The sequence below is a fragment of the Symphalangus syndactylus genome, chromosome 19, assembly GCF_028878055.3.
Source record: "Symphalangus syndactylus isolate Jambi chromosome 19, NHGRI_mSymSyn1-v2.1_pri, whole genome shotgun sequence".
In the NCBI taxonomy this organism is placed as follows: Eukaryota; Metazoa; Chordata; class Mammalia; order Primates; family Hylobatidae; genus Symphalangus; species Symphalangus syndactylus.
In genome coordinates, this window is record NC_072434.2 from 13,055,313 (window position 1) to 13,069,704 (window position 14,392).

The window sequence follows — 14,392 nt, forward strand, 5'->3', positions numbered from 1 at the left end:
GAGGTGGAGGTTGCAGTGAGCTGAGATTGTGCCACTTCACTCCAGCCTGGCAACAGAGTGAGACTCTTATCTCAAAACAAAACAAAACAAAACCAAAACAAGTTCAATAATATAAGATTAGCTGCAAAAATGAAACCAGAGGCAATAAACTCAGAGATAATATACATACCCTATAAACTTATTCACCCATCCATTCATTCAACATTTATATAGCAATAATTAGTGTCAGGCTTCTGGGCCCAAGCCTGCACATATACATCCAGATGGCCTGAAGTAACTGAAGAATGACAAAAGAAGTGAAAATGGCTGGTTCCTGCCTTAACTGATGACATTACCTTGTGAAATTCCTTCTCCTGGCTCAGAAGCGCCCCCACTGAGCACCTTGTGACCCCCGCCCCTGCTCGCCAGAGAACAACCCCTATTGACTAATTTTCCACTACCCACCCAAATACTATAAAATGGCCCCACCCCTATCTCCCTTCGCTGACTCTCTTTTCAGACTCAGCCCGCCTGCACCCAGGTGATTAAAAAGCTTTATTGCTCACACAAAGCCTGGTGGTCTCTTCACACAGATGTGCATGAAATTTGGTGCCGTGACTCGGATTGGGGGACCTCCCTTGGGAGATCAATCCCTTGTCCTCCTGCTCTTTGCTCCATGAGAAAGATCCACCTACGACCTCGGGTCCTCAGACCAACCAGCCCAAGGAACATCTCACCAATTTTAAATCGCGTAAGTGGCCTCTTTTTGCTCTCTTCTCCAACCTCTCACTATCCCTCAACCTCTTTCTCCTTTCAACCTTGCCGCCATCCTTCAATCTCTCCTTTCTCTTAATTTCAGTTCCTTTCCTTTTATGGTAGAGACAGAGGAGACACATTTTATCCATGAACCCAAAACTCCGGCGCTGGTAACGGACTCGGGAAGACAGTCTTCCCTTGGTGTTTAATCACTGCGGGGACGCCTGCTTGATTATTCACCCATGTTTCAGAGGTGTCTGATCACTGCGGGGATGCCTGCCTTGATCCTTCACCCTTAGTGGCAAGCACCACTTTCCTGGGGCACAAGCACCCACCAACCCTTCTCTCTGTGTCTCTACCCTCTCTTTTCTCTGGGCTTGCATCCTTCACTCTAGGCAACCTTCCACCCTCCATTCTTCCTTCTTCTCCCTTAGCCTGTGTTCTCAAGAACTTAAAACCTCTTCAACTTACACCTGACCTAAAACCTAAATGCCTTATTTTGTTCTGCAATGCTGCTTAACCCCAATACAAACTCAACAATGGTTCCAAATAGCCAGAAAATGGCACTTTCGATTTTCCCATCCTACAAGATCTAGATAATTCTTGTCATAAAATGGGCAAATGGTCTGAGATGCCTGACGTCCAGGCATTCTTTTACACATCAGTCCCTCCCTAGTCTCTGTTCCCAATGGAACTCGTCCCAAATATTCCTTTTTCCCCTCCTGCCTGTCCCCTCAGTCCCAACCCTAAGCGTTGCTAAGTCTTCCCAAACTTCCTTTTCTATGGACCCATCTGACCTCTCCCCTCCTCCCCAGGCTGCTCCTTGCTAGGCCGAGCCAGGTCCCAATTCTTCCTCAGCCTCTGCTCCCCCACCCTATAATCCTTTTATCACCTCCCCTCCTCACACCTGGTCCAGCTTACAGTTTCGTTCCATGGCTAGCCCTCCCCGACCTGCCCAACAATTTCATCTTAAAGAGGTGGCTGGAGCTAAAGGCACAGTCAAGGTTAATGCTCCTTTTTCTTTATCTGACTTCTCCCATATCAGTTAGCATTTAGGCTCTTTTTTATCAAATATAAAAACTCAGCCCAGCTCATGGCCTGTTTGGCAACAATCCTGAGATGCTTTACAGCCCTAGACCCTGAAGGGTCAGAAGGCCGTCTTATTCTCAATATGCATGTTATTACCCAATCCACTCCCAACATTAAATAAAGCTCCAAAAATTAAATTCTGGCCCTCAAACCCCACAACAGGACTTAATTAACCTTGCCTTCAAGGTGTACAATAATAGAGAAGAGTTGCAATTACCTGCCTCTGCTGTGAGAGGAACCCTAGCCACATCTCTAGCACACAAGAACTTCAAAACGCCTAAGCCACAGTGGTCAGGCATTCCTTCAGGACCTCCTCCCCCAAGACCTTGCTTTAAGTGCTGGAAATCTGGCCACTGGGCCAAGGAATGCCTGCAGCCCAGGATTCCTCTTAAGCCATATCCCATCTGTGAGGGACCCCACTGGAAATTGGACAGTCCAGCTTGCCTGGCAGCCACTCCCAGAGCCCCTGGAACTCTAGCCCAAGGCTCTCTGACTCCTTCCCAGATCTTCTCGGCTTAGCGGCTGAAGACTGACGCTGCCCAATTGCCTCAGAAGCCCCCTGGACCATCACAGATGCTTTCAGTAACTCTTACAGTGGAAGGTAAGTCCATCCCCTTCTTAATCAATATGGAGGCTACCAACTCCACATTACCTTCTTTTCAAGGGCCTATTTCCTTTGCCTCCATAACTGTTGTGGGTATTGATGGCCAGGCTTCTAAACCTCTTAAAACTCCCCAACTCTGGTGCCAACTTGGACAACATTCTTTTATGCGCTCCTTTTTAGTTATCCCCACCTGCCTAGCTCTCTTATTAGGTAGAGACATTTTAACTAAATTATCTGCTTCCCTATTCCTAGGCTACAGCCACACCTCATTGCCACCCTTTTCCCCAGTTCAAAGCCTCCTTCACATCCTCCCCTTGTATCTCCCCACCTTAATCCACAAGTATGGGACACCTCTACTCCCTCCTTAGCAACCGATCATGCGCCCCTTACCATCCCATTAAAACCTAATCACCCTTACCCCGCTCAACACCAATATCCCATCCCACAGTACGCTTTAAAAGGATTAAAGCCTGTTATCACTTGCCTGTTACAGCATGGCCTTTTAAAGCCTATAAACTCTCCTTACAATTCCCCCATTTTACCTGTCCAAAAACCAGACGAGTCTTACAAGTTAGTTCAGGATCTGCATCTTATCAACCAAATTGTTTTGCCTATCCACCTCATGGTGCCAAACCCATATACTCTCCTATCCTCAGTACCTCCCTCCACAACCCCTCCACAACCCATTATTCTGTTCTAGATAAACCTAGCTGGCCCCATAGATCCTAAATCCTTTCCCCACTCCCCCTTCCATTCCTTAAAAAACAGCTCCCACACTAGCTCTCCCTAACTCATCACTCCCTTTTCATTACACACAGCCGAAGTGCAGGGCTGTGCGGTCAGAGTTCTTACACAAGAGCCAGGACCACACCCTGTAGCCTTTTTGTCCAAACAACTTGACCTTACTGTTTTAGCCTAGCCCTCATATCTGCGTGCAGCGGCTGCCACTGCTTTAATACTTTTAGAGGCCCTCAAAATCAAAAACTATGCTCAACTCACTCTCTACAGTTCTCATAACTTGCAAAATCTATTTTCTTCCTCACACCTGATGCATATACTTTCTGCCCCCTTACACCACCTCTTAGCAAGCCGAACTCATTGCCTTAACTCGAGCCCTCACTCTTGCAAAAGACTACATGTCGATATTTATACTGACTCTAAATATGCCTTTCATATCCTGCACCACCATGCTGTTATGTAGGCAAAAAGAAGTTTCCTCACTACAGAAGGGTCCTCCATCATTAATGCCTCTTTAATAAAAACTCTTCTCAAGGCCACTTTACTTCCAAAGGAAGCTGCAGTCATTCACTGCAAGGGCCATCAAAAGGCATCAGATCCCATTGCTCAGGGAAACACTTCTGCTGACAAGGTAGCTAAGGCAGCAACTAGCTTCCAACTTCTGTCCCTCACTGTCAGTTTTTCTCCTTCTCATCGGTCACTCCCAAATACTCCCCCACTAAAACTTCCACTTATCAATCTCTTCCGACACAAAGCAAATGGTTTTTGGACAAAGGAAAGTATCTCCTTCCAGCCTCACGGGCCCATTCTATTCCGTCATCATTTCATAACCTCTTCCATGTAGGTTACAAGCCGCTAGCTGGCCTCTTAGAACCTCTCATTTCCTTTCCATCATGGAAATCTATCCTCAAGAAAATCACTTCTCAGTGTTCCATCTGCTATTCTACTCCTCCTCAGGGATTGTTCAGGCCCCCTCCCTTCCCTACACATCAAGCTCGGGGATTTGCCCCTGCCCGGGACTGCTTACTTACTCACATGCCCTGAGTCCGGAAACTAAAATACCTCTTGGTCTGGGTAGACACTTTCACTGGATGGGTAGAGGCCTTTCCCTCAGGGTCTGAGAAGGCCACTGCAGTCATTTCTTCCCTTCTGTCAGACATAATTCCTCGGTTTGGCCTTCCCATCTCTATACAGTCTGATAATGGACCAGCCTTTACTAGTCAAATCTCCCAAGCAGTTTCTCAGACTCTTGGTATTCAGTGGAACCTTCATACCCCTTACCGCCCTCAATCTTCAAGAAAGGTAAAATGGACTAATGGTCTTTTAAAAACACACCTCACCTCACAGCCTCCAACTTAAAAAGGAGGACTCTGTTAAGGATAGAACCCAAAAACTTGCCAACCAAGCAAGTAATTACGCTGAACCCCCTTAGGCACTCTCTAATTGGATGTCCTGGGTCCTCCCGATTCTTAGTCCTTTAATACCTGTTTTCCTCCTTCTATTATTCGGACCTTGTGTCTTGTTTACTTTTTCAATTCATACAAAACCGCATCCAGGCCATCACCAATCATTCTATACAACAAATGTTTCTTCTAACAACCCCACAATATTAGCCCTTACCACAAAATCTTCCTTCAGCTTAATCTCTCCCACTCTAGGTTCACATGCGGAACCTAACCCCGCTCAAAGCAGCCCTGGGAAACATCGCCCAGTATCTCTCCATACCACCCCCAAAAATGTTTGCCGCCCCAACACTTCAACAGTATTTTGTTTTATTTTTCATATTAACAGGAATGTCAGGCCTCTGGGCCCAAGCCTGCGTGTATACATCCGGATGGCCTGAAGTAACTGAATGACAAAAGAAGTGAAAATGGCCGGTTCCTGCCTTAACTGATGACATTACCTTGTGAAGTTCCTTCTCCTGGCTCAGAAACTCCCACACTGAGCACCTTGTGACCCCTGCCCCTGCCCACCAGAGAACAACTCCCTTTGACTGTAATTTTTCCACTACCCACCCAAATCCTATAAAATGGCCCTACCCCCATCTCCCTTCACTGACTCTCTTTCTGGACTCAGCCCGCCTGCACCCAGGTGATTAAAAAGCTTTATTGCTCACACAAAGCCTGTTTGGTGGTCTCTTCACACAGATGTGTGTGAAAATTAGTACTGGATTTTGGGTTTATATAGATAAGTTAAATGGTTTATGTTAACGTGGTGGCTCACACCTGTAATCCCAGCACTTTGGGAGGCCGAGGCGGGCAGATCACCTGAGGTTGGGAGTTCGAGACCAGCCTGACCAACATGGAGAAACCCCATCTCTACTAAAAATACAAAGTTAGCCGGGTGTGGTGGCGCATGCCTGTAATACCAGCTACTCGGGAGGCTGAGGCAGGAGAATCGCGTGAACCCAGGAGGCAGAGGTTGTGGTATGCCAAGATCACACCATTGCACTCCAGTCTGGGCAACAAGAATGAAACTCTGTCTCAAAAATAAGAATAATAATAACAATCTAATACATTTCTATGAAGATATGATTTAAATTAGACTTGTAGTGAAATCTGAGATTTAAATAGAATCAAATTATGACTGAGATTGACATTTTAGTATAATCCTTTACTATGTCTCCTTGGTACTCTTGATCTATGATAAACTCTTCTAGAACTTTAGTCTTTGCTTTGGACTCCCAACACCTTGTTTAATTGAAACGGAATTCTTCCCTGAGGATACTTCACTCCCTCTTGACTTTTCATTCTGGTTATTCCCTCATATCCCAAGTGACTCAAGATCAGGAAGCAAAGTTCTCTGCTGTTTCTCAAGCATTGCTCCTCTAAAAGTTGTGGAAAAGAACAACTATTTTCCTTTAAAGTTTGTATCATCTTGTCCTCCTATTTTGTCCTCCTGGACATTTCATCTTCATTCCTTGAACATTTCTTCTTTATTCCTTGAGAAAAATGGTCCTTGATTCAATCTTCTTTTTAAAAAATTTTTTTATTATACTTTAAGCTCTGGGATACATGTGCAGAATGTGCAGGTTTGTTACGTAGGTATACACGTGCCATGGTGGTTTGCTGCAACCATCAACCCATCATCTACATTAGGTATTTCTCCTTGCTATCCCTCCCCTAACCCCCAATCCCGACAGGCCTCAGTGTGTGATGTTCCCCTCCCTGTGTCCATGTGTTCTCACTGTTCAACTCCCACTTATGAGTGAGAACATGTGGTGTTTGGTTTTCTGTTCCTGTGTTAGTTTGCTGAGAATGATGGTTTCCAGCTTCATCCATTTCCCTGCAAAGAACATTAACTCATCCTTTTTAATGGCTGCATAGTATTCTATGGTGTGTATGTGCCACATTTTCTTTATCCAGTCTATCACTGATGGGCATTTGGGTTGCTTCCAAGTTTTGCTATTGTGAACAGTGCTGCAATAAACATACATGTGTACGTGTCTCTACAGTAGAATGATTTACAGTCCTTTGGGTATATACTCAGTAATGGGATTGCTGGGCAAAATGGTATTTCTGGTTCTAGATCCTTGAGGAATCACCACACTGTCTTCCACAATGGTTGAACTAATTTACAATCCCACCAACAGTGTAAAAGCATGCTTATTTCTCTAGCATCTGTTGTTTCCTGACTTCTTGTTGTTGTTTTGTTTTTTCTTTGTCTTTTTTTTTTTTTGAGACGGAGTCTTGCTCTGTTGCCAAGCTGGAATGCAGTGGTGCAATCCTGGCTCACTGCAACCTCCACCTCCCAGGTTCAAGCGACTCCCCTGCCTCAGCCTCCCAAGTAGCTGGGACTACAGGTGCACGCAACCATGCCCAGCTAATTTTTTGTGTTTTATTAGAGACGGGATTTCACCATGTTGGCCAGGATGGTTTCAACCTCCTGACCTTGTGATCTGCCCACCTCAGCCTCCCATAGTGCTAGGATTACAGGTGTGAGCCACCACGCCAGGCCTGTTTTCTGCCTTTTTAATGATCGCCATTCTAACTGGAGTGAGATGGTATCTTGTGGTTTTGATTTGCATTTCTTTAATGCCCAGTGATGATAAGCTTTTTTTCATGTTTGTTGGCTGCATAAATGTCTTCTTTTGAGAAGTGTCTGTTCATATCCTTTGCCCACTTTTTGATGGAGTTGTTTTTTTCTTGTAAATTTGATTCTGGATTCAACCTTCTTTTATACTTCAACTTCTGTCATCATCTTTTGTAACTTCAGCATCCACTCAGCCTATCTAAGAACCTAGCCCTCTTGACAATTATCCCTCTCCAGTAATTGTACCTTTTACTCTATCTCAGATGCCCACTTCCACCATCACACTCTGGACCCTTCTCCTTCCGCATCATATGAACTGAAAACATTCCCCTTTCAACCACAGTCTGCCATCCTTCAACACTTCTTGCTTAGCTACTCCTCTCACATCTCTTTCTTGATATCCTTGGGACTTTCAGTCCACTAACCTTTCTACTTCTCCTGCCCATGATCCCCTTTCTGGCTTCACTTCTCTCTTTATTCATTTCATGATCTACCATTTAAATAAATCCTTGAAAATACTCTAACACTTTTGCCTCTCTGTTTATATCCCAAACACATTGATTAACGGCTCTCTTCAGTTATTTGTCCTTTTTTTAAATCAAATCATTTGCATTAGTATTTAAACATACCCAAGGCTCTCCTCACCTCAAAAACATTCTCCCTAAACCCTTGCTTTCCAAATACTGTTCTCTCTTTCTTCCTACTGTTATAGCCAGATTTGGTGAAAAAATTGTCTAAATGACTGCCACTCTTGTTTGGATTCTAGCCCCTTCACAATATCCAAATTAGCCCCTGAATAGCTATCTATGACTTCCATATCCTAAATCCAACACACAGTTTTTAATATTCAGATTATTCTTTCCATCAGCAACATCTGACAAAGCTGATTATTCCTTCATGAACTTCATGCTTGGCTTTCATGATCTCTTATTGCCTCTTTCTTCCTACTTTACCTCTCTTTTCTCCAATTTTTAAATCTGGGGGTTCCTGAAGATCTCTTCTCACCCAAGACAATCATGTACTCTCATGTCTACTTCCAGAACTGCTTGTGTTGTGTTCACACAGAAGTGTAAGCGAGAGCCAGATTTAATGAAATACAGACATCTAAGAAAATAGTAAGTACCCTCTATGATTAGAACTTAAGAAAATTTAAGTTTTCACTGTGGTCCTGTGTTTTCTCCCATCCCTTCACTTATCTTAAATAATCCAGCAAGAAACTTACCTACTTATTCATCCCCACCAAACTGACCAGGGTCCAAATTCCCTGGCCCTTTCTGACCCTCCATTTTTTAACTGACAAATGATTATCATAAATAAACAAAGACAGAAATAAACAAAGATAGAAGTAAAAAAAAAATCACCATAAACCTAAACCATTCATAAATTGCTATTAGGTAAACATCCTGCAGGCATCATTCTATGAATATATACTAACAGAAAAAGGAATAGAAATACTTTTATAAAAATAGGATCAAACTATAGCTATTTTACTTAAAAATCCATTTTACCTTACATAAATTTATAGAAAAAATGAAATAAAATGAATAGTTGAACTTTACATAAATATTTCTTCCTTGCTGATTATTTTCTAAATAATCCTTCTCTAAGTTAAATAGGAGAGGGTTAGTCATTTTTCTTAACTACATTAGCATATTAGCATTCTTACATTTCTTCCCATCTGCCCTATGTCTGCCTTTCAGTTAAAAAAAATCAAATACAGTATTTTTTATACTGTCCAGATTTATAGCTATGATAGACAGACACTGTGATGCACTGTCAATCAAATGTCAGTACGGTTTTGTTGTGAATTGTGAGGACATAAGATGTGGGAGGGGCCAAGGGTGGAATGATATGGTTTGGCTGTTTCTCCACCCAAGTCTCACCTTGAATTGTAGTTGACAATTGTAATTGTCAATAGATAATTCCCTATGTATCTACGAAGAGACTGTTGCCCTAGCTGTCAGGAGGGCTGTTGCAAGACAGTCTTCAATGTCAGTCCCTTCAGGAACTGATTCAACTGTAAAGAACTGCCTCACCCAAGGTCACCCTTTCAGGGGTGCCCAAGGCTATGGGAGCCCATCTCTTGCATCAGCATGACCTGGATGTGAGACATGGAATCAAAGCAGATCATTTTGGAATTTTAAGGTTCAATGACTGCTCTATTGGATTTTGGACTTGGCATGGGGCCTGTAGCCCCCTTTGTTCTGGCCAATTCCCCCCACTTGGAACAGGTGTATTTATTCAATGCCTGTACCCCCATTGCATCTAAGAAGTAACTAACTTGCTTTTTATTTCACAGGCTCATAGGTGGAAGGGACTTACCTCGTCTCAGATGAGACTTTGGACTTAGACTTTTGACTTAATGCTGGAATGAGTTAAGACTTTGGGGTACTGTTGGGAAGGCAGGATTTTGTTTTGAAATGTGAGGACATGAGATTTGGGGGGGGCAGGGGCAGAATGATATGGTTTGGCTGTTTCCCTACCCAAGTATCACCTTGAATTGTAGTTCCCATAATCCTGCCTCCATGGGAGGAACCCTGTGGGACATAATTTAATCATGGGGGCAGTTACCCTCATGCTGTTCTCATAAGAGTAAGTTCGTTCTCAAGAGATCTGATGGTTTTATAAGGGGCTTTCCCCCTTTTCCTTGACACTTCTCCTTGTTGCTGTCATGCGGAGAAGGACATGTTTGCTTCCCCTTCTGCCATGATTGTAAGTTTCAAGATGCCTCCCCAGCCCTGTGGAACTGTGAGTCAAGTAAACCTCTTTCCTTTATAAATTACCCAGGCTTGGGTATGTCTTTATTGGCATCATGAGAACAGATTAATACAAGTGGCAACCAACATGCAATGACTGACTGATGGGGGTATAAAGGCCTGGCCATCTCAGCCCAAATGGGGACAACTCTGAAGGACTATTTTAGTTCCAGAATTCCCTGGGGGTTGGCTAAGACTGTCTTTGGGCATGCACTGCAGCTTGACTTCTCTCTGCCCAATCCTGCTTCCATCTCCTCTTTTATAAGTATGAATCCCAAGAGCACTCCTTAACAAACATTTGGCACACTAAACTCCCTCTCAGAGTCTGCTTCCCAGGTAATCGAATCTGCAACACCTATGGTGCCTTAGATTCTTTCAGAAGTAGACAACTGTGTTAGTCAATTCCCTGCTGTGTTAGGCCATTCTTATGTTGTTATAAAGACATACCTGGGCAATTTATAAAGAAAAGAGGTTTAATTGGCTCATAGTTCTGCAGGCTGTACAAGCATGGTGCAGCAATCTGCTCAGCTTCCGGGGAGGCCGCTGGGAGCTTTTACTCTCAGCAGAAGGTGAAAATGGAAGCAGCATGTCACATGAAGAGAGCAAGAGTGACAGAGGGAGAGGGGGAGATGCCACAGACCTTTAAACAATCAGATCTCATGAGAAATAATTTACTATCGTGTGGACGGCAGCAAGAGGATGGTGCTAAATTCGTGAGAAATCTGCCCCCAGGATCCAATCACCTCCCACCAGGCTCCACCTCCAACATTGGGGATTACACTTCAACATGTTCAACATGAGATTTGGAGGGGACATCCAAACTATATTACCTGCTTCATCTGATTCTCGACCGCAGGGGTTAATGTACTCCTTAGTCAGAAGAGCAAATGTTTTATCAGCCAGGGCAGATTATGCTACAGTAACAGAGAACTCCAAATTCTCAGCAGCTTAATTCAACAATGGTTTACTTCCTCCTTATACAACATATCGATTTTGGATTGGCAACAGAGGCTTCCTTCAAAGCTCAAAGAGACTCCATTTCCACACACGCTTCCATAGTAGTGAAAGCATTATTCTGATTCTTAAAGGTTACGAGCAGAAGATAAAAGCAGGTCACCTGGCCACACCTGAGTTCAACAGAGTGGGAATCCATGCTGCTTTTGCAGAGAGGAGCAACAGACCTTACCAAAGCAGGCTACATGCCAGAGCTGACTCACAAGTCATAGTTTGCAAACGCTGGTCAAAAGCAGTGATTCACAAACTTTAATGTATATCAGAATCATGTACAGTGCTTGTTAAAATACAGATTGCTGGGCCCTACCCTCACAGTTTTCATTCAGAAAGTTTCGGAGAGGGACTGAGAATCTGCACTTCTATCAAGTTCCAATGTGATGATGTTGTTGGTCCAGGAATCATACTTCAAGAACCATTTGTCTACAGAAAAAAAACTTCACAGGTACGCCTGCAGCTCATCTATTAATGTAGAGAACCTTATTTCAAGATGAAACACACCACAGCTTTGTCAAATATCAGTTTTCCTAAAAGGCAACTCATCAAAAACCATATATATAATAATGAAAATAAACCAGGATTTAATAGAGACTCCTATATTCTGAGAATTGTCCAATGTGTAGGTAGCATCACTATTATTATTGCTAGCCACTCTGAAGAGATCAGGCTAATTAAGTACTGTTTGTACAGGAAGGGTTGTGTGTATGTTTGTGAGAGAAAGAATAGAGTTTCATTATTAATCAATCAATAAATACAATAATATTAACAAATCTAATAAGCTGAAATTAGACATAAAACCAGGATGAAGAAAAAGGGAAAGGCTATTTTATGCAACTGTTACAGAGAGTAATGTAGTACCAAAAATGCAAGTGAAGAAATTAATTGGGGTTATATACTAAGAAAGAGTGCTATCTGAACAAAGCTGAGTATATAAGAGTTCAAATTATGAGACGGATATATACCATGGTAGGAAGGATAACTGAAAACATTCTAGCTACTGAGTTTGGCATAAGACAGTACTAAAGCAAGTAAATAGTAAACCATATGGCTATTTCACGATTCTTATTTGAAAACAACAGAAGCTAACTCTGACTCATAAAGTGGAGTAGTAATTTATTAAAGGACTAGGGATGAATAAAGAACCAAGTTAACGGTTAAGCTTCTCAAGAATGAAGTCTAAAAACCATACTACAGAATTGGTCAGGTGAGGAAAACCTGCTGCTGTTCTCACGGATTCTTTTCTGCCAAGGACTTTCCTCTATTGCAACTGTTAGTGGCCCAGCACCAATACCATCTCCGCATCAGCAGAGCTATTTTATAACAAAATTACTATTGCCTCTGAACACCAGATACCTCCACCATCAACTTCAAGGACACATGATCTGAGTGCAGTGTCTGCTTCTTTGTTCAGCCTGTATCGAGGTTTCTTGAAAATGAGTATGAGTGGCAGAGTCTAGGTCACACAGCTCCTGCCATATCTACCAGTAAGATGGGGAAAGTCAATTTTATGGCTTACCTTAGGGAGGTAGACATAGTTATTCCCAGATAGTTACTGAAAAGGTGGAAGAGAAAACATAATACATGTCTGCCACAAAATGTCATATCAAGCATACAAAACTCACCTAAAATTCACCAATTTCTGTTCCTACCTAACTCCTTCCCCAGTATATACTAGCATAATTAGACAACATCAGAGATGGATAGGCCTTTAGAGATCACTTGGTCTAATCCTCTCATTTCACTAATGAGAAACCTGATGCCCAAAATAATCAGATGATTTACTTAGTTTACATGGCTAGTCAGTAGAAAGAAATTATGCTTTTTAAACTCTTAGTATATTTTCTATCATGCAATGATCAAGACGGCACACTTCAAACTGTATCTTTAATGTTAAACTTTTTTTTTTTTTTTTTTGAGACGGAGTCTTGCTCTGTCATCAGGGCTGGAGTACAGTGGCACGATCTCAGCTCACTGCAAGCTCTGCCTCCCAGGTTCACACTATTCTCCTGCCTCAGCCTCCCGAGTAGCTGGGACTACAGGCACCCGCAACCACGCCCAGCTAATTTTTTGTATTTTTAGTAGAGATGGGGTTTCATCGTGTTAGCCAGGATGGTCTCAATCTCCTGACCTCATGATCTGCCCGCCTTGGCCTCCCAAAGTGCTGGGATTACAGGCCTGAGCCACTGTGCCCAGCCTTAATGTTAAACTTTAATCTTATTCTCAGGGAAACTCACTGTTTAGTCCTCAGAAAGTCATTTTGGTGACATTGGTCTTTTTTTTCTCTCAATCAGTTCCTGCAAAACTAGCTATAAAGTTAAATTTTATACGCAAAATTCTATTTTCCTATTATTATCTGTGAAAAAAACTGCAAGTTTAAATGTGTTTTAATGGTAGTTTGCAAGTTCTTTGGCTGGATTAAAACTTTTCCTTACCAAAAGTTACAATAAAAATGACAACAATAATAAGTGATTATTCAAAAGCTACTAGAAGGCCTGGCATGGTGCCTCATGCCTGTAATCCCAGCGTTTTGGGAGACTGATGTGAGAGAACCGCTTCAGGCCAGGAGTTCAAGACTAGCCTGGAAAACACAGCAATACCCCATTTCTAAAAAAAAAAAAAAAAAAAAATTAGCCAGGCCTGGTGGTGTGCACCTGTAGTCCTAGCTATTCGAGAGGCTGAGGTGGGAGGATTGCTTAAGCCCAGGAGTTTCAGGCTACAGTCAGCCATGATTGCACTACTACACCCCAGCCTGGGTGACCCTGACTTTTCCCAGAGTGAGACCTTGACTCTTGCCAGAGTGAGACCTTGACTCTGGGGAAAAAAGGCAACTAGAACAAATGTTTAATTATGAGTGTATCTCTTACAGATATATTATTGCATATTACAAAAATTAGAGCCAAACTCACCCAAGTAAACTGCAATCACAAGATCTCCCCACAAAGTTAATATTAAAACTTAAGCAGAGAGAACATTATTAATACTATAATATATATAGAATATATACATTCTATTGGTATATTTTAACGACTAAACAACTGATAGCACAGAAACCAAAAGCAATCAATGAGATTTTGAGAAGGTGGAGAAAGAAGGAAAGCAACAAAGAAGAACAGTTAAATACAGGGTACTGAATTTGAGAAGCATGTCAACACAGAGAAAGGGCAGAAAGAAGATGGATAGTTTTATTCAAATATAAATGTTACATCTTTAGAGGGGAACAACAGACAATGGGGCCTATCAGAGGGTGGCAGGTGGGAGAAGATAGAGGATCAGGAAAATTAACTATTAGGTCCTGGGCTTTATACCTGGGTGATGAAATAATCTGTAAAACAAACCCTCATGACACAAGTTTACCTATATAACAAACCTGCACATGTACCCCTGAACTTAAAATAAAAGTTAAAAAAAAGAAATGTTATGTCTTACA

General features: G+C 42.4%; 1 protein-coding gene and 1 long non-coding RNA gene across 9 annotated transcripts in view; one reads left to right on the forward strand and one right to left on the reverse strand.

Annotated features, from left to right (window-relative positions):
• Nucleotides 1-14,149, forward strand: part of LOC134731879 (uncharacterized) — a 111,255-nt gene extending 97,106 nt beyond the window's left edge. Inside the window, exons 3-4 of one of the 2 annotated variants that reach the window (XR_010114562.1) lie at nt 573-730; nt 2,329-14,149. This is a non-coding gene — a long non-coding RNA (uncharacterized lncRNA). Of the gene's footprint in view, nt 1-572 lie in introns of both variants that reach the window. The other variant, XR_010114561.1, reaches the window with a different exon arrangement.
• The window catches only part of SYT14 (synaptotagmin 14), a 235,305-nt gene that overhangs the window by 54,956 nt on the left and 165,957 nt on the right, over nt 1-14,392 (reverse strand). The gene's annotated exons all lie outside the window — the stretch shown is intronic.